This window comes from Microcebus murinus, chromosome 11 (genome assembly GCF_040939455.1).
Source record: "Microcebus murinus isolate Inina chromosome 11, M.murinus_Inina_mat1.0, whole genome shotgun sequence".
Lineage (NCBI taxonomy): Eukaryota > Metazoa > Chordata > Mammalia > Primates > Cheirogaleidae > Microcebus > Microcebus murinus.
The window spans coordinates 13,365,936-13,388,858 of NC_134114.1; the positions used below are offsets into that span (position 1 = coordinate 13,365,936).

Below are 22,923 nucleotides of genomic sequence, written 5' to 3' on the forward strand. Positions count from 1 at the left end.
GTGAGATGTGTACCATCTGGGGGATGGTCACGCTGGAAGCTCAGACTTGTGGGGGGAGGAGGGAAAGGGCATTATTTGAAACCTTAAAATTTGTAACCCCATAATATGCTGAAATAAAAAAAAAGAAATGAGACTTGATCAAGATGTATAAAAATCTCAGAGTCAGCTTTGTACTGCTCTCATCCTTTGTCATGCACTTTTCAGAACTGGGACATGGCAGACGTCTGTATTCCATGTCTTGCTTTAGGGCCAGCCCTATAGGGCATGTGGCGCCCAGGGAAAATGTTTTTCGTGGATTCCCTGTTTATACAAGCAATTCCATTTATTATAAAAATACTGCGCAAAATTCGTAAACACATATTTACAAACTTTATATATTCAGTGATTTATCACGGGAGATACAGAATGGTGGGTAGCGCAGAGGCACCGATATGTTTATTGTCCAGAGTACTTGATGATTCTTCACGGTATCCAGACACCATCTATTTCCCTTCAGATCTAGGAATCATCTCTTTATATAGTGTGAAATGTGCTGTTCCCAGGTAATTTCATATCTCCCACTGTGAGAAAAAGGTAACGATGCTGTTATCATTCAAGTCCTGCAGCTAGTCAGAACCTGTCTGTGCCGAAACGTTACAGCTCTTCTTCCCTCTGAGGTGCCCGATGCCATTTGTTTCCTGCTGGCTACACCATTACTCACGGCGCTGCGTCATCATCCATCCTGCTGCCTGTGAACACTAGCTTCCGATGGCTCTTTCAAAGGTTGTGTCTGTGCTTTTCTGAAGATTGACCACAAATGCACAGAGCATGCAGGAAAACGTGTGCAAGCCTTTATTTTATGGTCATGTTAAATTTATCATTTGGGACTTTATGCTATAAATATAGAACAACACAGTTTTCAATTATGTCTTCTCTTGAACTCTTCAGGCTGTAGTCACAGTATTCCTAAAATGTGATCTCTTTTTGTGTTGATTGCACTCCTGGTTTCCTCACACTGTCTCCAGTGGGGAGGACAGGGGACGGGCCTGCAGGTAGAGCAAGAAGAGTGGTCCCATTCATGCGAGGAATCCGTGACCCTTAGCTGGTGCAGCTTAACCTGGGAGAGCACAAAGCCACTACATCTGTTGGAGGCAAGAATAGACACACACTGGAAGGGCCTATAAGTGTTGCAGAGCAGCAATCTAGAAAGCCCTTGCAGGACATGTGTGAAGCCGCCCCTGAGGACTGTGGTGCAGAGCCTGCAGAGGGATGAGGGGACGGCCCTGGGTTCGAGCAGCAATGGGTGCACAGGGCAAAGATTGCCTGTCTCCTCGGGTGCTGTGGACCAGAGGCAGCACCCCGGTGGCAGCATGCGGGGTGGTTGAGGATGCAGGGAGCCACACATGCAGCTCAGACTCAAGGGTCAGCTGAGGGCTGTTGGGAGCCCAGAGTCCTGAACTCATCCTGTGTCCAAATGACTGAGAATCCCTCAGGATCAGGATGTCAGCAACATTCTGGCAGCCCCATGTCACACCGTCCCATGGCAGCAATCCTGTGCCAGTCAGCAGAACTGAGCCACTCACCAGGCTGCTTTCCTGGAACTGGAGCTCAGTCCCAGGGCCCCAGGGCAACTCTGCAGGCGTGAGTTCTGCAGCTCCTCAGAGCATTGGGTCCACCCCTTGCATGAGGTGGTGGGTTGGAAGGAACACTAAAAGGGAGAAAGGGAGGTGGGACATGCAAGTCCCCAGCTGGTGCAGGCTACCCGCCCAGACAACCCTACCAGCTCCAGCCATACCCAGGCACTGGAGGGTTGGGGTGGGGGTCTTAGAAAGTGTCATGGAAGGAATGGGGCAGTTTGGGGCGCTGAAGCCTGAGGACTGACGCAGGAGCCCAGCTTACCTGGGTCTAAAGTCAGCATCACCTTCTGTTAATTCCTGCAACAAAAGGGAGTGGGAAGGATAAAACAGAGGGTGGACAGGAAAGGGGTTAGGTCAAGAGTGAACTGTTCTTGGAAGTCTGAGTCCTGAGAAGGGTTGTTCATGGTTGACCCTATTCAAGAGGCTGAAAGTATTCACTAAAGATTTGAATTAATACATAAACAACCACCACAGCAGCAGAAAAAACAACAACAACAAAAAGAGCTTTTACTATGAAGTTCCCATAATTCTGCACTGGAGGGAGAAAATTTAATAAAAGATATTATTTGATCAATGGACAAAATTAGAATAGGACTGGTAGATTAGATAGAATCACTGTATCAATATAAATGTATGAAGTTAATAAGTATATAGTGGTTGTATAAAAGAATATCCCTTTACTTAGGGTATGCTCTGAAGTATTTAGTGGTAAAGAACCATATTCAGAAATAAATTATCAATGGACAAAATTAGAATAGGACTGGTAGATTAGATAGAATCACTGTATCAATATAAATGTATGAAGTTAATAAGTATATAGTGGTTGTATAAAAGAATATCCCTTTACTTAGGGTATGCTCTGAAGTATTTAGTGGTAAAGAACCATATTCAGAAATAAATTATCTGTCTATTATCTATTGATTGAGCAATTGACTGATTAATTCATCTATCGATAAATTATCATAATGAGTATATTTTTGAAATGTGAGGGAAAAGCCCCACTTTATTGTGATTTAAACGTGTCCATATTTCTAAACTAATATTTACCATGAGCATCCCAGCGTGCCATAGTGCTTAATAACATGGTCTCTGGGGAAAGACATCCTGGGTTTAAACCCAAGCTTTTCTATTCGCCATCTGGGCGATCTCGGAAAGATTGTGTCACCTTTTTGTGTCCCAGCTTCCTCATCTGTAGATGGCAAAGATAAAAGCACCTGACAGCAATACCTTTGCCTGCAAGTTACAGCAACTGTTATTTGCTGCAGTTTAGACAAAGAGCAGTGCAGACAGCAGGTGCTGCTGGCCAGTAGTGTCAGAGAAATGGGGCTCTTTTGTCTCTGCCACACTGTGTGTGATTCTACTTTCTATACAGAAAGAAGGGGAGAGAGAACTGAGAGAACTCTGGCTGGGTCAGCCCTCGTATCAGAAAATCAAAGCTTTCCTCAAAGTTCCAACAAGCAGAATCTCACCTATGGGCCCAAATCCTGTCTCTTGGCCACAGTTGCTTGAATTTGGTAGAAAAAGGGGGTTGAGTCAGACAACCAAGCGTGTGGGTTATAGTGCATTACACGATTGTTTTGAGTATTAAATGACCAAACAGCTGTAAAGTTCTTAGAAACAGTCATAAGATCTTAAATGTTAGCTTCTTATCATTATTGGTAATATCAATAGAAGTTGTAGTATTTTTACTTACATATTGAAATATGTCATCAGTTTTGGAAATAATTTTGGAAAGACCTGCGGAAATAGGAGAAAAAGGAAGAAGCCAACAACTCTCTCCCTAGTTTCACCCCAGAGAAGGTTTAGAAGGAGCTGAGATGTACATTCATGAGTGAAGCATTTGCATTGTTGCAAGCGTCTGTGAGTGATCTTTGTAGGCTGGGTAGGACTGTGGGACATGCTTCTGTTGAGAAGGACTTGCAGATTTCAAAGAGGATGGTGGGCTCCCAGAGCAGCACAGGCCAAGTACCTACTTGCTTATTTTTATTACAATAATGTGTGGTGGATCATCAGTTTCCCCTGTATTTTCCATGCCAATGGGCTCTGTTTATTTTGCCAAGGTTGGCTCGAAGTGAACACAGCAATCTTTGCCTTGCTTATTTTCAGCGGATCAGGTGGCCCCTCCTGCCCATTTAGAAGTAGGGGTGTTCTGTCTGTCCCATGGGGCTCACATCCGCAAGCACACCCACGTTTTATGGGTGGATCTTTTCCAGGTTGCTGGCTTGGCATTTTTCAAAATGCCCTGTATGGCTGTTTGGAACTTGTCTCTGCTGACTCCACTGGGCTCAGTTTCAAATCTCTCCTAATCCACTAATGAACCTTTATTAAAGTGGGAGAGAGAGGTTGAATCAGTCTTTGGACACATTATTAAAATAAAGTAGATGCAGTGAAATGATCAAAAGAGGCAACACAAAAGGAACACTCCATTTCTCTGCCACCCCCTATCCAGGTCTTTAATGCTAACTTTTTTCCCCCCTAGGTTCAGGATGGAGGGGGTGGGGAGGGGGGATGTCAATATTATCAGTCTAATTTTTAATTTTGTTTTATTTTAACTTTAATTTTGTTTTATTTTTCAAGGAAGCTCATGAAAAGATGGTTATTCACCAGCAAATCTCTTCCATCCATTTTTTTCTTCTTCTTTTGTGATTTAAAGTTCAGGTCGAACAAGTGGAAGGCCCATGAGGATTTAAATGACTACATAGGCAATAAAGTGCCAGTCTTGTAGAATTCTAAGAAAGTATCTGGCTGGATCAAACAGTTATCATGAACCACCTGCTGGCTATTACTGCCCTCACCCCCTTAGATTCCTTTGCCACCCACACTGCTCCCTGTGTCTGGACACCATGAGTCCCCAGTGACTCCGTGCTGAACTACAAAGAAACCACCATGTACCTTTTCAAAAATGTCCACTCACCCTTAAAGTCACAAATCAAGGAAGAGATGCCTTCCAGATATGCAATTCAACTTCCAACACCAGTCAGCCTTTATTCTAAGATTTCTCTGTTTTTCTACTGCACTTGTGCTGCTTACTGGTTCATGCAAACGTTGAGCAAACAACTTTCTATTAGACCTGAAGGACAGACCCATAAATGTCTGAACATTCCTGGCCCCCAAGGAACCTGCATTCTGGCAAATAATTTATTTCATAAGAAGTTATAATAAACTAAATTAAAATAGAAAATCTTAAGTATAAGATTGTGCTTGGTATTTGTTTTTGTCAGTGCTTGTTTCTTTGCTAGCTTCTTTGTTGGGGAAAAAAAGGTCATTACCCAAATTTATTCTCAAGTTTAGCCATGGATATTTAGATTTTTCTTTATTTTCTCTTTCTCTCTCTCTCACTCTGTATAATATAGAGAAATACTCCTTGACTTACAGTGGGGTTGTGCTCTGATAAAGAGGGTCTTGGTACAATGACTTAATGTTTTATTGGGAAAGGAAATAAAAGTGAATGCTTAGTATCTAAGTTTGAGCCAACTTCTTCTTACTCTCTATGTTTTGTAGCCTGCTGGGATCCCCAAGTTTGTTTGTTTTCTTTCTCCTCAATGCTGGAGCCTGGAGCTGTGCTCACCTCAGCCCTATCCTCATAGCCACTTTACTGCCAGCTCTGACTTCCTGTCCCTGCCTCCTTTAGCAAGTGCAGACGCAGAGGACAATGGCTTTGCTAGGCTCCAAATTGTTCTTAAGTTCCAGGCTGCAAATCCAAGCCATGTCTTTCATTAAGGCAGTCAAAACTGGTGTTAGAAATATTTTGGGGGTTAAAAAAAAAGAGCAACTTGAACAGCTTACCTATCACTGAACTGTTTAATATTCTAGAATTTATGGTACACAGTAAAAGACAGACGACTCTGTCTGTAGTTAGTTCTGGGACTGGGATATTCACGTGCATACATGCTTCTGCTCTGTTTTGGTTTCACTTCACTTTAGTTATTTAATTTGGTGTCTGCAAAACCCTGTGTGCACATTTTTATGAGCCTTGGGACAATTTACTGCCAAGCCTGCTTCAACTGTAAAATATGCTTCCAGTTTCGGAAAACCACAAATTATTTACCAAGGAGGCAAGGAAATGGAGGTCATTGATCTCATTTCTTACATAATTTTAAACTTCCTTTCTGAGGCCTGACATCTCCCAGCAGTCAGAGTGATGTCTTCTTTAGACAGATTTGATAATGGGGAAGAAGAGATGAAAAGTGGTGAAAGTTGCTGACTGCTGTGCTCCTCTCTGTTTGCTTTTCATGCTCAATGCCAGGCATCAAAGCTAGAGCAGTGGAAGGTAGATATACAGTACCCCTTCTTTGCCTGTCTTATTGTGTTTATAAAGAGTTAAGCAGGAACTGCTGGAAAAACTTTGCCTTAAGGGAAGAAAGTTATTTAAGATAGGAAAGAACAGTATTAACCTAAAACGATAGAATGAACAATCATTAAAATGAAATTAGAGAGCAGTATAGAAAGTCAACCTTTGAAATATCAGCTGGTATCAGTTTCTTCCAAGCTACTTCAAGATTGACAATATGTGACTAGCAAATATATTCAACATAAAAAAAAGAAAATGTGAGGATGGGGGGGGAGCTATAAAATAAGTAGGGAAATAAAGGATGACCTTAGATCAACTGTAGAGGAGAAAGAAGGAAGAAAAGATAGCTCCTGTGTGTCTAGTTTGGAAAGATAATGACTCAGTTGAGTGAAGCAGGGGAGATATACATTATTGGTTTGAAAGCTAGGCGCTCAGGAATTTCTCAACAGATGGCAAAATTCTTGTTGTGTAGCTTTATTTATGGGAAATGGGTACCTGGGCCTGTCCAAAGAGGACAAAAATCTCACTTTCTTAGGCTTTGGGAATCTTTGGCTTCCAAATTCTCCTTTCTTTTTCCTCGAAGGAGGCAGAGGAATGAGAGGTACCAAGTGCTAGTAAATTGTTTACCTTGGAGATTCCCATGCTAGGCAGGAAATAGTTGGTAAAGTCAGCAGATACCTTTTCTGGGGGGCCTCAGAGTTGTGAATTAAGAACTTGGATCCAGGAAACATCAGATTTTTACGACATCAGCAGGATTCAATTTAATCAACAAATAGAACCCAGAGATAAATTAGGTGATTGATAGTAGGGGGCAGAATCCCAACTGCTCTTAGTTGCAATTTCAGATGTAGAGTAAGGAGGGCTCCAGGAAGCATGGCTGCAAGCGTATGATGAGTTTTTTAATCCCTTCATGTTTATGATTTTAATTACCCCTGTTTCTCAAAATGATTAGGAGAAGCAATCGAGGAAGTGAACTTGTGTCCTGGAAGAGAAGGACAAAGCCAGGGGTCTATATCCCATTTCATAGCCAGGCATGGGGATAGGGAGGAGGTGGTGCAAGGGAAGGGAGGGGGTGAGCAGTTTGAGAAGAGGGAGGAGGGGGGCAGAGCAAACACCTGAAGAAGGGGCGTAGCGGGGAACCAGGCTGATTCCACTGGGATTCGCAACACTCCAGACAAATCCAGAAGCTGGCAGCTGGAATGAATGTTTATCTCTCGAAAAGGACAAAAGAGTTGAAATGGACTTGAAGATATTGGGCCGTCTGAAATGATTTACCTTATGAAGGTTCGGGTTAATAAATGACTTTATCTTCATACCCATGTGTCATCTATGAACAGTTCATTTCCTAGCCAGGATGATCTTTATAAGGAGTTTAGCATAAAGCCTGGCATCTGTTAAGGGCTCAGTAAATAATGTTGGATCTTTATTTCTGATTCCAGCCCCAATTTGTGCCTGATTCAGTAGTACTCTGTTATCCTGAGAACCAGAGCCAAGCTTTCTGTAGTGATTAGCTATGCATTCTAAAGTCAATATACGAGGAGTTGAGACAATATTGTTTACTCCTTTTGAATTATTTTCTCCATGTGCCAATTGACATATATTTTTCAGGCATGGAACTTCCTCTTGAAATTGATTTCCTTTGTCTTGGTTAGAGGACAATTTGAAACAAATGGTTTCTATTTGTTTTGAAGAGCAGCTAAAATCTTCAAATGATAAGTGCGATTTATTCATCTTTCACGTGTTCGTTTCGAACTTGTTGAAGTGAATCTCCCTTTTAAATTAGCAGTATTACAAAGGTAATTTGTAGCACCTTTCATTTCGGTTTAAAATAAGGACTGTGGCACCTTGACCATCCAGACCACTAGCGTCAGACAGCGGCTTTTGTCTTCAGCAGTTTGGTTGTGAGATGCCTAGTTGTGGTTTCCTTTCTATCTATCCCGAGTTAGCTGAGATCCTTGAATGTGGATGTTGCTCGCTTTAAGAATTTTGGAAAATTCTTGATCATGTGTTCTTCGTATATTTATCCTGCACTGTTCCTTCTTTCTTCTTCAGTAACTTTAATAATAAGGACACAGGGTTTTGCACGATGACTTGCATGTGATCGATACGTGTGTTTTTTTGTTCTCTCTATGCTTCAGTCAAATATTTTATGCTGACCTGTCTTTGGGATCATTTAACCAATCTTCAGCTGTGCTGTTAAACTCATCTAATGAGGACTTAGTTTCAGATCTTGTATTTTTCAGTCTTAGGATGATTAATTTTTACAGATTCCAATTCTTTGACTGAATTTCACATCTTTTTGTCACTTTCGTTTATATTGTCTTGCAATTTCTTTAACGTTTCAAAATGTAGTCTTTGCATAAAAGACATTGGAGACTTAGAAGGGGGAGGCTGGGATGAGAGTACAGGATGAAAAATTACCTATCTGGTGCAGTGTACACTATTCAGGTGACAGGTGTGCTAAAAGCCTAGCCTTCTCCGCTATACCATTTAGCCATGTAACAAAACGCCATATGTACTCCCTAAATCTACTTTAAAAAAATGTAGTCTTTGGGGCCGGGCGCGGTGGCTCACGCTTGTAATCCTAGCACTCTGGGAGGCCGAGGCGGGCGGATTGCTCAAGGTCAGGAGTTCAAAACCAGCCTGAGCGAGACCCCGTCTCTACTATAAAAAATAGAAAGAAATTAATTGGCCAACTAATATATATATATATATATATATATATATATATATATATATATATAAATTAGCTGGGCATGATGGCACGTGCCTGTAGTCCCAGCTACTCGGGAGGCTGAGGCAGCAGGATTGCTTGAGCCCAGGAGTTTGAGGTTGCTGTGAGCTAGGCTGACGCCACGGCACTCACTCTAGCCTGGGCAACAAAGTGAGACTCTGTCTCCAAAAAAAAAAAAAAAATGTAGTCTTTGGATGCTAAATACAATATCCATCTTTTTCTTTGCATCTGCTTATATTGTTTGTTTCATTTGACAGTTGATCACAATTCCTTGCCTCTTTTTGTGTTAGTAATTTGTTGCCATATGCTACATATTATGCACAAAAGCAAGTGTTGAAACTGTGTGTCATGCTACTTCTACTAGACTCAGCTCCATCTTTCCTCTGTCAGGCAGATAAGGTGAGGATCTCACACCTCAATCCAAGGGAGATTGAGTTGGATCAAGACTGAGTTGACATTTTAGTAAGACTCCCTTTACTTCTTCTACCTCTGCTTTTATTCCTCAGCCCTGACTCTCCCGTACTTTTGATTGGGAGCTCTGAAGCATGGTAGAAGATTTGGTTTGTTCTTTGGCATCTTGCTTTACACCACATCCAAATTTGATAAACATCTTGGAAAGGCCAGCCTTGTTTCTGAGTCAGACCCCTTTCCCAATTACTATGGGATTATTGGACATCTTAATCTATTTTACAGAAACTCTCCAACCTTGTGTTCAGCCTCAGAATTCGAAAAAGGTACTATAAGGAACACCGGCCAAGCATTTAGGGATACTTTTACTTCCTAATCATTGTGGTCACTTGGATGAATGCCAAAAGCTTTGCTGGTTTCTCTTTTTCCTCTTACAGGTGCTTCTGCATGAACTAGGTTTGATTTGTGCTTAGAATCAGGAAATGCCCCAGGGAAACAACCTATGAAAGATAGTTCACTTTAGGAGAACTCTCTGTTCTCTGGAATTTTTGTTCATTTAATTCTATTTGTTTCCACAATTCACACATCTCTTTATTTTTTTTTAATTTTTTTTTTATTTCGGCATATTATGGGGGTACAGATTTTAAGGTTTCAATAAATGCCCTTTCCCCCCTCCCCCCACAAGTCTGAGTTTCCAGCATGACCATCCCCCAGATGGTGCACATCTTACTCATTATGTATGTATATATCCGCCCCCCTCCCCCATCTCTTTAAATATGATTTATTTTTGCAATGAATTTGCCTTTTATTTGGTTGTTGGTAACAGGGATGTGTTCTCCTGTAACCACTTGCATTCTACCTGTAACTGGAAGTCCCTTTAGGGTCAACATTTAAGAAGTCTGGGGCAGCTGTGTTCTTCTAGTCTCATATTCTATAAGGGAGTTTTCACCTGTTCCAGGAGCTTTGCATAAGACCATCACAAAGAAAAGTGTGGACATATGTGACAAACTGAGTTTAAAAATTAAATTCGTGTGCTAAAATTTCAAACAGAATTATATTCCCTGGCAGCTTACACTCCTGTCATATGTAGTTATTATATAAAGACAATACTCCAATAGCTACAATTATCGCTCAACTTTTTTTTCAATATGATAAGTATTTGTTAAGGTGATTCTTATATAAGGAAATACTTAAATATTTCAAATCGAATCTTACAGGTCATAATGGGACCTTAGAAGTCTTGTGACCACACAACCCACATGAAAAACTTGACTGTCCTTTTTTCTCCATGCATGTACAGGGTATACAGGGAGCTTCCCCTGCAAACCCTGGTGCAGAAGGTGATGATAATCTAGAGCCTGTTGGACGTGGGAAGTGTCCATTGACTCAGAGGACCTACTTCCAAGGAATTAGTTGTCATTATCCCTAAGTATGGTGACTGTGTTTGCAATTTCAGTAGATCCTTTGATGTGTTCTGAATAAATATTCCTTCTGGAATTGAACTTCTAGAGCTCCTAATTTTGGCTGACTCTGGTTTTCTGCTTTTTCCTAACATCATGATATCCCAACTCCGTTCTCTATGTAAATTTCCCTGACAACATAGTGTAACTTGGAATTCCAAAATACTTAACAGACTTTATTTTACTTGACTCCTACAGTGAATTTACATGGATAGACATGGTTCCCAAGTTCTACTTTAGAAACAAGGATACTGTAGCTTAAGATGTGAAGCACAGTCAGTAACAGCGGGTGACAGGATTTAAACCCAGGTCACTTTACTTCTTCTTCTTCTTCTTTTTTTTTTTTTTCTACTATATCATTATGTGAGTCTATCCTAGCTCCAAGATGACAGATGGCCCTAGAGAAAAAAACACTTCCTTACATCTGGTATATGGTTGAAAATTGAAGATGCCACACAAATAAATATGGAAAGAAGTTTCTCCTGTTTCCATAACTTCCTCTCTGGGGCCCTGCACACACCAAGGTTAGAGAACAGAAAGAGGACTTATGTAACAATACAAAGCGGACAAAATTATAGAGCCTCTCTTATCATCATATAGCATGAGCTGATCATCCTTGGAAATATGAAAGTTCTGATGATCTTAGAGGTGGCTCCATCTGAATTGCCCTAGTGAGGTTTAAGTTCCTTCCTGCCTCTCCTTCAACAACCTCAACTGCACTCATGGACTGGATACTTTTTCTCTCCCCATAGGTCCATCTAGAGGAAACTGGATGGAATTCAATGACTGGATGTCTAACTAAGGCAAGGAGAAGAGGGACTTGAGGGAGTGGTGATTCCTAGGGGAGATGCTCTCGTAAATTGGGAGACCAATACTTACATCAGGAACTAAGACATAAATGAATTACTTCCAAGCTTGTGGAGGACAAGGGTCAATTGTACAGGGCAAAGCAAACTTATTGGACCCAAGATTCCCATTTGAGAATTTTGTCATTTAAAAATAATAAAACATTGGCAACTTCATATGGTTCAACCTAATATTTTATAACACTTTTTCTATTCTGAAACAATGATTTTTTAACAATGTAAGCTACATACATGCATGCTGTAAAAATACAATTCTTGACTATAGTATAGTGGATATTGCAGCAAGTATGTGCTCAGCGTGACTTCACCCTCACCTGAAGACATAATATGTTAGCCAGAAGCTTGCAGCTATATGAGAAATACCCTCGGTACTCTAGCTACACAAATGCAGATGTCGTCAGGGGCATTGTATTGGTGTCTGAAATAACACCAGCATTTTGTCATATTTAGAGCTGCCCCTGGGCCGCCTCCATGTTTCCAGATCTGCCTTTCAATCTTCTCCTTGCTTCTGGCAAATTTCTCTCTTGAAAAATCAGTTATGCATTTAAAAATACATGTGGCTATGTTTTAAACACAGTGTTTAGCAAGAGATATTCCTTATTGGGTGGTCCTTCATGCTGCTGGAAACAGAGAACATGACAGTTTGAGGTGAAGGAAGCAGAGAGATTGCATAGATGATGAAAGCTAAGCATGCAACAGCTTTCCCATAAGCAAGCATTTCAAAATGTATTTGTAGAAAGGCAGTAAAGGAATAAGATGCAAATCAAGCTATTTTTAAACCATCATTTTCAGGGCCAAGGAAGAAATGATGAGAATGAATTCTTTAAAAAAACACTATAAGGCCTTTGGTGGTGTTTTTAGACTAAGTAATTTTGAGATGATTAGGTATTGTTATTTTTAATTCAAATTTTAGAACAAAAGTTTACCAAAATAGAAAGCTTTGCTGTGTCTTTCCCCCACAACTTTAAAAAGTTAAACTGTGAGCATTGGGTCACCATAGCCTTTCTTTTTTAGTCTCCTTTGCTTGCAAATTTATCCACGATCAAATTACATTGCACTCCTTCCTCCCCTGACTACCTGTGGCAGAGTGTTACGTAAAAAAGTCCAAGCCTTGTCTTTTTGTCTGTTGCTCTGAGTAAATAGTAGAAATATCAGATGCCTGAGTCCAGTGATTGGATTTCATACAAACAGATCCTGTTAGAACACTTCTTTACACCTGGGGGACTGGGAAATTTATTTGTAACCTTCCTCGCCCTGTGAACAGCAGTGGTATTTATTGTATCTAAGATGTGTTGTAGTTTCAAAGGTTTTGTTTGTACCCTGCCAAAGTGACTGAACTAAGAACTACTTAGTTGACTCAATGTTTAGGAGATGGACACGATTGAAGCTCTTACTCGAGGGGGGACGGGGGGCATGAGCAATATATGTAACTTCAACGCTTGTACCCCCATAATACGCTAAAAAATAAAAATAAAAAACCAAACCAAAGCAAACTCCTTTAAATCATTTTGCTGTTGGGCCTATACCAGTGTATTGGGACTGTATGTAATGGTATATTTTTATTTTTTATTTTTTGTTCTATTACCCCGCAGTGTGTAGACCCAGCTATTTCTGCTAATTCTATAATCCTTTGAGCTCCAGATTATCTGTCTGTAAATTTGGATAAAAATCTACCATGGCTCCTTACAAAGAGAGCACTCTACGTGAATGGAGGGTGCTCTGGTGCCCCTTGAGGGGTGGGGCTGAAATGGCAAAGGAATAGGATACACTGGCTCTGGGGGAACAGGGCCTCTGACCTGTAGGGGTTTTGAGTAGGACACACAGCTCTGGGGCTAAAGTTTAGGACACTGGCCATGCAGATGAGCACTCCTGACAGTTACTTCTATTTTGTGCTCCACTCCTGCGTCTTCCTGGTCCCACCTCATGCAATTCTCAGCCTCTTCTCTGAATCAGTGTTGAAGATACATTTCCATAGCAATGGTGTGCCAGAGTGTACAGCTGCCCAGGCTGTTCATACATCTTGGTTTGGCCCTGGCCAGTTGAAAGAGTAATGAAGAAACACATTGCTGTGATGGCTCCTGGCATTCATTCCTCCACATATATTCGTGTTAATTGATTTTTTTTGTGTGTGTGGAGTGAGTGCAAACTGCTTGTGAACTTCCCCCCTTTCTTCCCCTCCCATCTGCCTCTTCTTTCAGACTGCTTCCAAGGATTAGCGGAAGATACCTCTTGACGATGCTATGAACAGAGTAATGTGTAGAGTGTTGGGGGACGCAGGGTTGATCTTGTGGAATCTGGTGTTGGGTGGGGGATGTAGTTGGAAGGGAAGGGGAGTAAGACTCCTCCACTTTCCCAGTGTAGAGAATTTATGCTGGTGCCACCTACCCTGAATGAGAAGGGAATGTTTTTGTTTCCACCATTTTTGAAATCCGATTGCTAATGTAGCTATCTTTAAAGAATCCTGCTTTTTACAATAAAACTGAGATCCCCCTTCTACTTCCTTTGTTACACACCCTCTTATAGCGCTACTGTCATTGGCACCTTTGAATTGCAGGGGACTTTGACGACTTTTCTTTTATCCCTGCTGCTTCCCATCACTCTTTATGCCCCAGAAAATGCTGAGCCTCTTGGCAAGCATCCCTATCAATTGATGAATATTTAGCAGAGAACTAGACCTTTCTATCCTAAGAATCAAGAAGAAGCTGTTGATAAAGTTATTGCATTTTTCAAAGAGTAACTGCAATTAGTTGTGGTGTTAGACTGTAAAAAAATGGAAAATGTTCTTTTTTAATTTAACATTGCTTGCATAATATGGATACTCATTTACTGGAAGAAAACTTAGTGTCAGTGCCCTAGTGTATGTGTGCTCATATGTATAATTACGTGTGTGTGTCACTCTGCATGTATTTGTGCAGTACCTTTTACGTGCCAGGCATGGTGCTAGTTGAGACATATAGTTGAGGGTAAAACAGTCATATCTCTGTCCTCAACCAATTTACAATCTAGGATAAACGGCCCTATGTTTAAATTTGCACCAACATATTTAAAATCGGATAATTGCTGTGTTTGAAGAAAAGTGAAGAAAGTACGGAGAACTAATAAGATGAATTAACAGGGGACCCTCATCTAGCTTGGAAATCTAGATAGTCCTTCCTAAGAAAGTGGTATTGAAGACAAGGCCTTAGGGTAAGTCGGAGTAGCCCAGATGAAATATGAAGCCAGGAGCCAGGAGTTGAAATGGGGGAGGAGGTGACATTGGTCATGCTGATGGAGAGAAGTGTGGCGAGCTGGGCAGGCTGATGGACAGAAGGAAAGTGGAAGTGTCACTAGATCTCACGACTTGATGTAGGGAGATGTGTTGTGGTGAGGGGACTGCAGCAGGCAGCGGGAAAGGGAGGAAGCTGAAGGTACGGGGTGTGTACATGTGTCATTGTGGAATCATCTGGAGTTCAGTGTCTAATGTAAACCAAATTCATGGTGTGACTGTAGAAGGCGGTGCTTGGGGTGGAGTGATGGCCGAGATCAGAGAGTGTAAGGGGAGTACGGGGCTGCTGGCCGAGGTGTTGATGGTGCATGTGTGTGATGTTGAATTTTCTGAGCATGGTGGCAGGATGGGATGAAAGGAAGACTGTGAGTGCTAAATTCTTTACTGAGTGACCAGATGGTTAAGAGCACCAGAGGGAGAAGAGGAGTTTATTGCCAACTGCTCAAAGGAGCAACTTACGAAAGAGAGTGCAACCATTTGTCTGCAAGTGGCACCATGGAGTCAGGAGGCTATTGCATTAGTTCCACTCCTGATTGTGGGGCATTTGGAGTTTGATAGAAAACACAGCTTTCAGCCCCCAATTGAGAGGAGATGCAGTATCCTTAGGAGGCAGTTGGCTTCAGTGAAGTTGGGGAAGTGTGTGTGTGTGTGTGTATGTGTGTGTGAGAGAGAAAGACACACACACACACACACACATGAGAACTGAGATAATTATGGGTTAGAATCCTGTAGATTAAGGCAAGAAGAGACCTTAAAATTCATACTCTCAGGCATTCATCCAAACTTTGAATTTCTTCTGGAACATCCCTCCCAAATCACAGTCAAGTGATCCAGCAATGGCTAAATCACTCTCCGTTGACGTATGCCATTTCACTTTTGGTGGCTCTTGCTATTGAGAAAATGATACTGTATATGGTAGACACTCTAACATTCTAGCACTTTCTATGAAAATGTGTAGAAAGAAGTGCTTAGGGGTGTGTGTGAAGGTGGGTAGGCTGAAAGGTTATTTTATTTATGTTTTTCAGAATGAGAATTTGTTCATGTAATACTTGTGTGACTTAAAGTATAAAAATTAATCCGTATGTAGAAAAATTACATCAAAATCTGAAAATATTTTACAGTAAGGTTGGAATGATGAATGTAATTTGTTTTCTGAATAAGCTTTCTGATAGTTACCAACTCTAATCGTGCTTCATTTTTAAAAATTTTTGAACTGTAAATATTTTATACTTTATCCTTGACAGAATGAGTGTTAGTACTTAAGAAGCAAATTGTGTAAAATTTGTGTAAAATAATTATAGATATTTTAAGTTAATTTAAAATATATATGTGTATGTGTGTATATATATATATATATATTTTTTTTTTTTTTTTTGCATGGGGTCTTTACTTAATCCTGAAAACACAGTTGGTGTTTTACTTGCCTTAGAGTAGTCTACAGTATGGTGGGAAAACTCTGTGTGGCCATTGTTTTTCCTGAGGTTAATTCCATACTGGGCAGCTACTAACTAAAGGCTCTTCCAAGAAGACTCTCACAAGCCACTGTCTCCCTGAATAGTAATCACAATATCTATGTCAGAGAAAACTACTGTGTCAGGTTGAAATGATTAAATTGTCTTAACATGTCTGGATCTTATCTTTTCAGGAACACATTTTTTTAATCTCCTTTTATCCTTCCCATAGCAGCTGTATGTTTTGAAGCTGACCACTTGGTTACAAGCAAAATATCCCTAAGTAAACAGACATACTTTAGGATGAATAAGCGTTTCTGGTATGATCATAGATTTCACAGTGTCAAACTAACTAGGCTGAGAAGGCCACCAGGGTCCCTGTAGCTCAGGGCTAAGGTTTTGTCTAGGATTCGTATACCTTGTAGAACATTTTGTCCGCAGCAGTTTGAAGTGATAGTACTTCCTGCTCTAAGAAACTAATGTCTAAACAGATAAATGCCATCAGATTGTCTGACAGGAGCTAGAGGAAAAAATTTTGCCATTTTAAGTGGGTTTGTGTTTGCTACTATACAAAATGTATGTTTGTATTATTGCTTATGTGAAATTATCCACGATTGTTAAAAAGGTAGAGCCCATGTGTGCCAAGAACATAAATTTTTCTCTACCTCTCTTTGTGCATTGTTTTCTTTTTTGTTTTGCTTTAAAATTTCCTTTTCATTTTCAACAGTATTTTCTTTTAAAAAAACTTATTAATTTTTTAAAACAAAAATTGCATACATTTATTGCGTACAGCATGATGTTTTAAAATATGTTTACATTGTGGGATGGCTAAATCAAGCTAATAGACATATGTACATTTATTATCTTTTAGTGATGAGGACCCTTAAAATCCACTCTCTTAGCAATTTTCAAAAATACAATACATTGTTATTAACTATAGTCACCATGTTGTACAACAGCAGATCTCTTGAACTTATTCCTTGTATCCAACTGAAATTGTGTACACTTTGACCAACATCTCACTGTCCCCCACTCCCAGCTCCTGGTAGCCACCATTGTACTCTCTGCTTCTATGAATTCAACTTTTTTGCACTCCACATATGGGTGGGATCATGTGGTATTTGTCTTTCTGTGCCTCCAGTTTCATCATGTTGCAAATGACAGACATTTCTTTCTTCATTAAGGCTGAATAGTGTTCCATGGTGTACATACACCACATTTTATCTATCTGTTGATGGACAGATCTTTATCTATCTGTATCTTTATCTATCTGTTGATGGACACTTAGGTTGATTCCATATCCTGGCTATTGGGAACAATGCTGCAGTGAACATGGGAGTGCAGCTATCTCTTTGAAATACTGATTTTATTTCCTTTTGATATATATACAGTATAGCCAGTAGTAAGATTGCTAGATCATATGGTAGTTCTATTTTTAATATTTTGAGGAACCTCCATGTGGTTTTCCATAATGGCTGTATTAATTAACATTCCCATGTGCATTGTTTTCTGATATTGATAAAGCAGTGTATCTATTAATTTCACAAACCTTTATTGTGTACCTACTATGTGTCCAGCATAATGGGAGGTGCAGTTGATACTCAGATAAAAGAAGATATGATAACTATTTATTAAACAAAGGTGGGGGGAGTAGACAACTGACCACATGTGAGAAGGGCAACTAGAGTGGAATCTAGGACAATGTACAGATTTCTGACTTGGACTATTGAGCTGATGTAGGGGATAATTGTTTTAAAATGAAATATATTGGCACATTATTTCTGAATAGTGACAGGCTGGAAGCCAAATAAAACTCTCCAATTTTGACTCTTAGCATGTTAATGAAATGTACCTTGTGATTATGAGTAGCTGGTTTGAAGACTGGATTCATTTCTACCCCATTACCTGATGAATGAGAAATGAATTCAAGGACAAGAGCCAACTGAAAGAAATGTCAATAGTTGGATTGCCATTGATTGGACGAGGTGACGTATAAGGAAGTTCGGTGCATGCCTTACCTAGTGAGATAACCCTTCCCATGTCTGTTTTCAGACAATTAATATAAATTTTGTTGTGTAGTTTTGGTATTTTGACTCAAATTGAGCAAATGTATACATATTTTTATATAAACATATTAATATAAAACTTGGATCTGGAGAACCAGAAGTTATTAAATAAGTTAATAGTAGTTTTCTTTAAAGAATTCAAGGTACCCTGAAGTGCTTCCTCTAACAATAGAATTGTTATTGTTGGAGAACAATTCTCCACAGACCTTTTGTATTTCTGCAAGTCTTGTGAGTGAGACACTGACTGCCCTTCATTTCGTACCATCTTTTTAGGGGTATCTGTGTTGTGAACAGCCTGGGAAGATATAGCAGCGGCAAGAGATACTTACTGCCCATTATAAAAGATTCAAATTCCCTGAATTTAGGGTTCTGCTACTATAACACAAACAGTATGCACGCAGTTGCCATCTGGGCTTCTTTGTATCACCTTGCAAAAATGGAGGCCTGGAGAACTGGCACAAAAATTGCTGATACTATGGCTACTGCTTTTGCCATGAGTAATAAACTGTCCTTTGTAACCCAGGAATCTTGTGTCTTCTACCAGCATCCATGAAACTTTCAGCAGGCTAACCTGTTAGCTTATAAGCAGGGTGAATTCTCAGATCTTTCGTGGTTCTTGACAGTTACTGCATTTCAGCGTCTTATCTTCAATCCATACACTCTATATTCTACCATAAAATATGAAACATTTCAACATTTCCAGCATAGATAGGGTAGAATTCTTAAGTTGTGGAGGAAATAACAAAACGTCAAAAAACATAACATTTGCTTTTCCTTGTGATTTTTCTTGTGATTGCAAATGACTGTGACGCTAGTGATACCTCACATTTATTATATATCATGATTTTTAAAATTTCTCACCAAGAAATACTGGAGTATGAGAGAACATTTAAGGCAATAGTTTTTGGGAAATGTGAATGTTTACCATTGTTCACAGTCCATTTATTTTTAGTGCACTTAGCTTTTATTTAAATGTCATAGAGAAATGTTTTGCTTTCTTTTTATAATCAAAATTATTTAGGTATAATTTGTGGGTAATAGCCTGCGTCCATTTGAAGTGTACAATTGATGAGTATTGACAGTTGATCATGATGAAAAACCACCATCACAATCAAGATACAATCATTTCTATCACCCGCAAACGATTCTATGTACCCCTTTAATCCTAAGTGAATTTTGGTAACATGCATGAGTCTTTTACATTGGGACATTTGGGAATAATTTCTACTGAGGAGTTTTTGCTGATTTCCCATTTTGTTTCCTTTTTCAATCGTTGTAAGTATTAATATTTGATTTTTTTTTCTCTTGGCTATTTGCTCTGACTTCTCTTTTTCTTTTAAGGGTCCTCTGTCTCATCTTTTTTCTTTCATATCCTTTGAAGCAGAAAGACTGAATGCTATTTTCATGAGCACATATAAATGGGATAAATAATATGAATTTGAAAAATATCAAGATTAATCTGCCTTGAGGGAAAAAAAATGTCATAGGAAGAAGGCGGTTGTTAGTGTACTAGAGTATGGCAATTGATCATCTAAGTGACAAAAATGGTAATAATTTTTGTGTAAGTAAATGATGAATTATACACACAATATATGCCTCTTTATTCACATTAATCATGGTGTTTGATTTAAGGATGTTTCTTTCTCTTGATAAATGATACATTTTCTAGTGAAGGCTTCCTCAATGTTTTCACCTGGCTTTTTTTATAATCCTGGCTCTCAAAATCCAAGGATGTGTTTTGAATAGTATATTTCTCTCAACAGTGTAAAATGGGTTACATGAGTCACATTTGTCTTTGGACCCTTCAAAGATTGGAATGTGAGCAGAAATCACAAAGCCACTTTCTCATGGCACTACTTATATGTGAAGCACAAGGCACTTACCTGTTGTAATTCCAAATATAAAATAGTGCTATGAAATATCTTTGGTTAGAGCTATCCCATTTGTCATATAACTTCTAATTTATAAAACATGATTTTTCTCTCTTCTCTCATCAGTTTGGAAAGTAAACTTTATTTTTCAACATTTGGATGGAAATCAGTCTTCTGTCTGCTGTACCTAAAAAGAGGGAAATGCCCAAAATGGTTTGCAAAACTCTAAATTGGAATACTTGAAGTCAGTTATTCAGGATTTTTATATCACTTCTCCTCCAACCTCCCACTTCTCACTGATGAGAGTTTTTTCCTAGTTTTAGGGGAAAAATACACAGCAACTATAAAAATATAAAATGAAGCAAGTTCATCTAATTAGTCTGCAGTCTATCTCTTTCCCTTTGCATCTGGAAATGCTCAAGTAGACACATGTGGAAACCCATAGCATGCAATCTTTTTTTTGAGACAGGGTTTCACTCTGTTCCCCAGCTAGAGTGTAGTGACATCATTGTAGCTCACTGCAACCTCAAATTCCTGGGCTCAAGTGATCCTCTTGCTTCAGCCTCCTGAGTAGCTGGGACTACAGGTGCATGCCACCACACCTGGCTAAGTTTCCTACTTTTTGTAGAGATGGGACCTTGCTTTTGCTCAGGCTGGTCTGGAACTCCCTAGTTCAAGTGATCCTCCCTCCTTGGCCTCCCAGAGTGCTAGGATTACAGGTGTGAGGCACCACGCTTGGCAGCATGCATATTTTATCCTTGTGTGTCTGCTTGCATCTCTCATGCCATTTTTCAGACATGACTGTCTTTTGTTAGGAATGGAATAATAAAAATAAGAATAATAACCAAAAAAAGTCTTAAGGCCTTGGAGAAATTGTTGTGCCCTTTCCAAAAATAGCTGGCCAAAAGGAGCAATACGTAATCAGAATTGAAGGGAGAGGGGACTGGAGAGTACTGCTCCACACACAGGCACAAACATGTTTTATGACTTTGATTGCACTTAAGGACATTATTCTACTGGTTTCTGGATTTCTAAATGTCATACTATAGCTAAAGTGTAATTAGGAAGTACTTGGCTTAGGGTGGGGCCTGGACTCTGTTTGCTAGAATTGAATCAATTTGCAGGGCATCAAATGCTGAGAGAGATTACTTTTTGGAATCATCCACCTCAACATGAAAATTTTCTGATTTGCACTAAGCTGCAGCAAGTGCCCTCAGAACATTGGGGGAGTAGGCGGCTGTCACATCTTCACAAAGATTGATGTTTAAGGCTATCCCACTTCCTCTCTTGCAGTGGAAGCATTGTTATTATTTTTTATGCCTGAGATCCTTACTGAATTGTACCTGGTCAGTATTATCCATGTAGTTCTTAAGTATGAAGTATTTTGATCCAAGAAAAAGACATTTTTATTTTTATTTATTTGCTTTATTTACATTTGTTTGCTTATTTTTTGTTTGTTTGTTTTCGCTCCTGTACAATTCAGAAGCACTGGACCAAAAAGGAGGACCAAGTTGTAATTGGGAAATGAAAGAGATTGAAAAGAACCAAATAAGTGGCTCACTAAACTGAGAAAACTGAGAAAGCAAAGCTAAGGGAAGACTGAGGAATTGTAGTGAGGGTTTAAATGGGGTTGGAAGAGTTGAAACTGGGTTGTAGAAAAGATAAAGTCCAGGTCAGGCACTAACTCATAGACAGAGTGCATGTGCCTTGGTTTTACAAGGTGGTGCTGGATATGGCAAAAGCACCCAATAGGATCAAGAGATTAGTTTTGAGGTTTGGGCGAGGTCAAGATTTCTGGCCCTGAGAAGAAAGCTGGTCATGGAGCAGTCAATGTGCACAGTTGAGGCAAGTAACAGGGAAATCAGGCAACAGGGATCAGAAACCAAGAGAAGAGGCCTAGTGAACCTAAAGCCCAGGACCTATGGGGTCTAGGAATAAAAGATCACTAGGGCCCAAGGCTCCAGGAAAGAAGGATCAGGCTGTCATCACATAGCCTGAGCTGTAGGGTACCAAGTACAAGAATGAAGCTTGAGGCAAGGCGTAAGCTAAGTGCCACAGGATTGTCTCTTGTCTTTGTATGCACAGAATGGATATGCAATTTTGCAAAGGCCTGAGCATGTAGTTTGCAGAAGGTAAGTTCTCCCTGACCAGGGTGTTTGAACATACAGAGAGAAGTAAGTTCCTGGTGCATAATCCAAAACTGGAATAGATTTATAATTATAAAGAAAACCAGACGGACATGCTTAAAGTAGATGAAAATGCCCAGGTTAAAAAAGGTGTAATCTCTTTTAAGTATCATTCTTTTACATTAAATTCTACAAATATTTTCTTAATAATTTACTCATTAGTTCATTTATTCATTCATCAAATACTTATTAAATGTCTATGTGTCAATGTGCTTAACATCTTACAAAATTAGCTTTATTCATTTTCATGATTTGTCTATTTCAATTTTCAATAATGGAAAGCCCATCTCTGTTAATATTAATAATTAGAAATGAAGCCACTGTTTAGGCAAGTCAAAGCTCTGGGGAATAAAGTTACCAGAAAACATTGATGATAGTGGAAAGAAACATTATAAGATCATAAGAGCCTTAGGTGATGGTTTATGACTAAAATATTGATTTGAGAAAGTATTAACTGAACCACTTAGCTATGATAATGGCGAGGCTGTGATTGATTGTATAACTGTACAGAAGTTGGTCAAAACCACCAAACTGGATGAAAAGAAATCAATTTAGCAGCTTCCTGTACATTTATTATTTGAATAATTTTAGCAGGGAATACTAAATTTAAAAATGTAATGGCATTTTTTTTGGTACTGACTCAAGTGGTTTACCAAAAATAAAGTCTAAAAGTCTTTCCTTACTCTCAGATTTGTGACTTGTGGTTTGT

The 22,923-nt window shown here is 39.5% G+C and overlaps 1 long non-coding RNA gene across 1 annotated transcript in view; it reads right to left on the reverse strand.

Annotated features, from left to right (window-relative positions):
- Positions 1 to 3,855: 3,855 nt before the first annotated feature.
- Positions 3,856 to 22,923, reverse strand: part of LOC142873715 (uncharacterized) — a 33,577-nt gene continuing 14,509 nt past the window's right edge. Inside the window, exon 3 of the long non-coding RNA XR_012921665.1 lies at positions 3,856 to 3,935. This is a non-coding gene — a long non-coding RNA (uncharacterized LOC142873715). The remainder of the gene's footprint in view (positions 3,936 to 22,923) is intronic.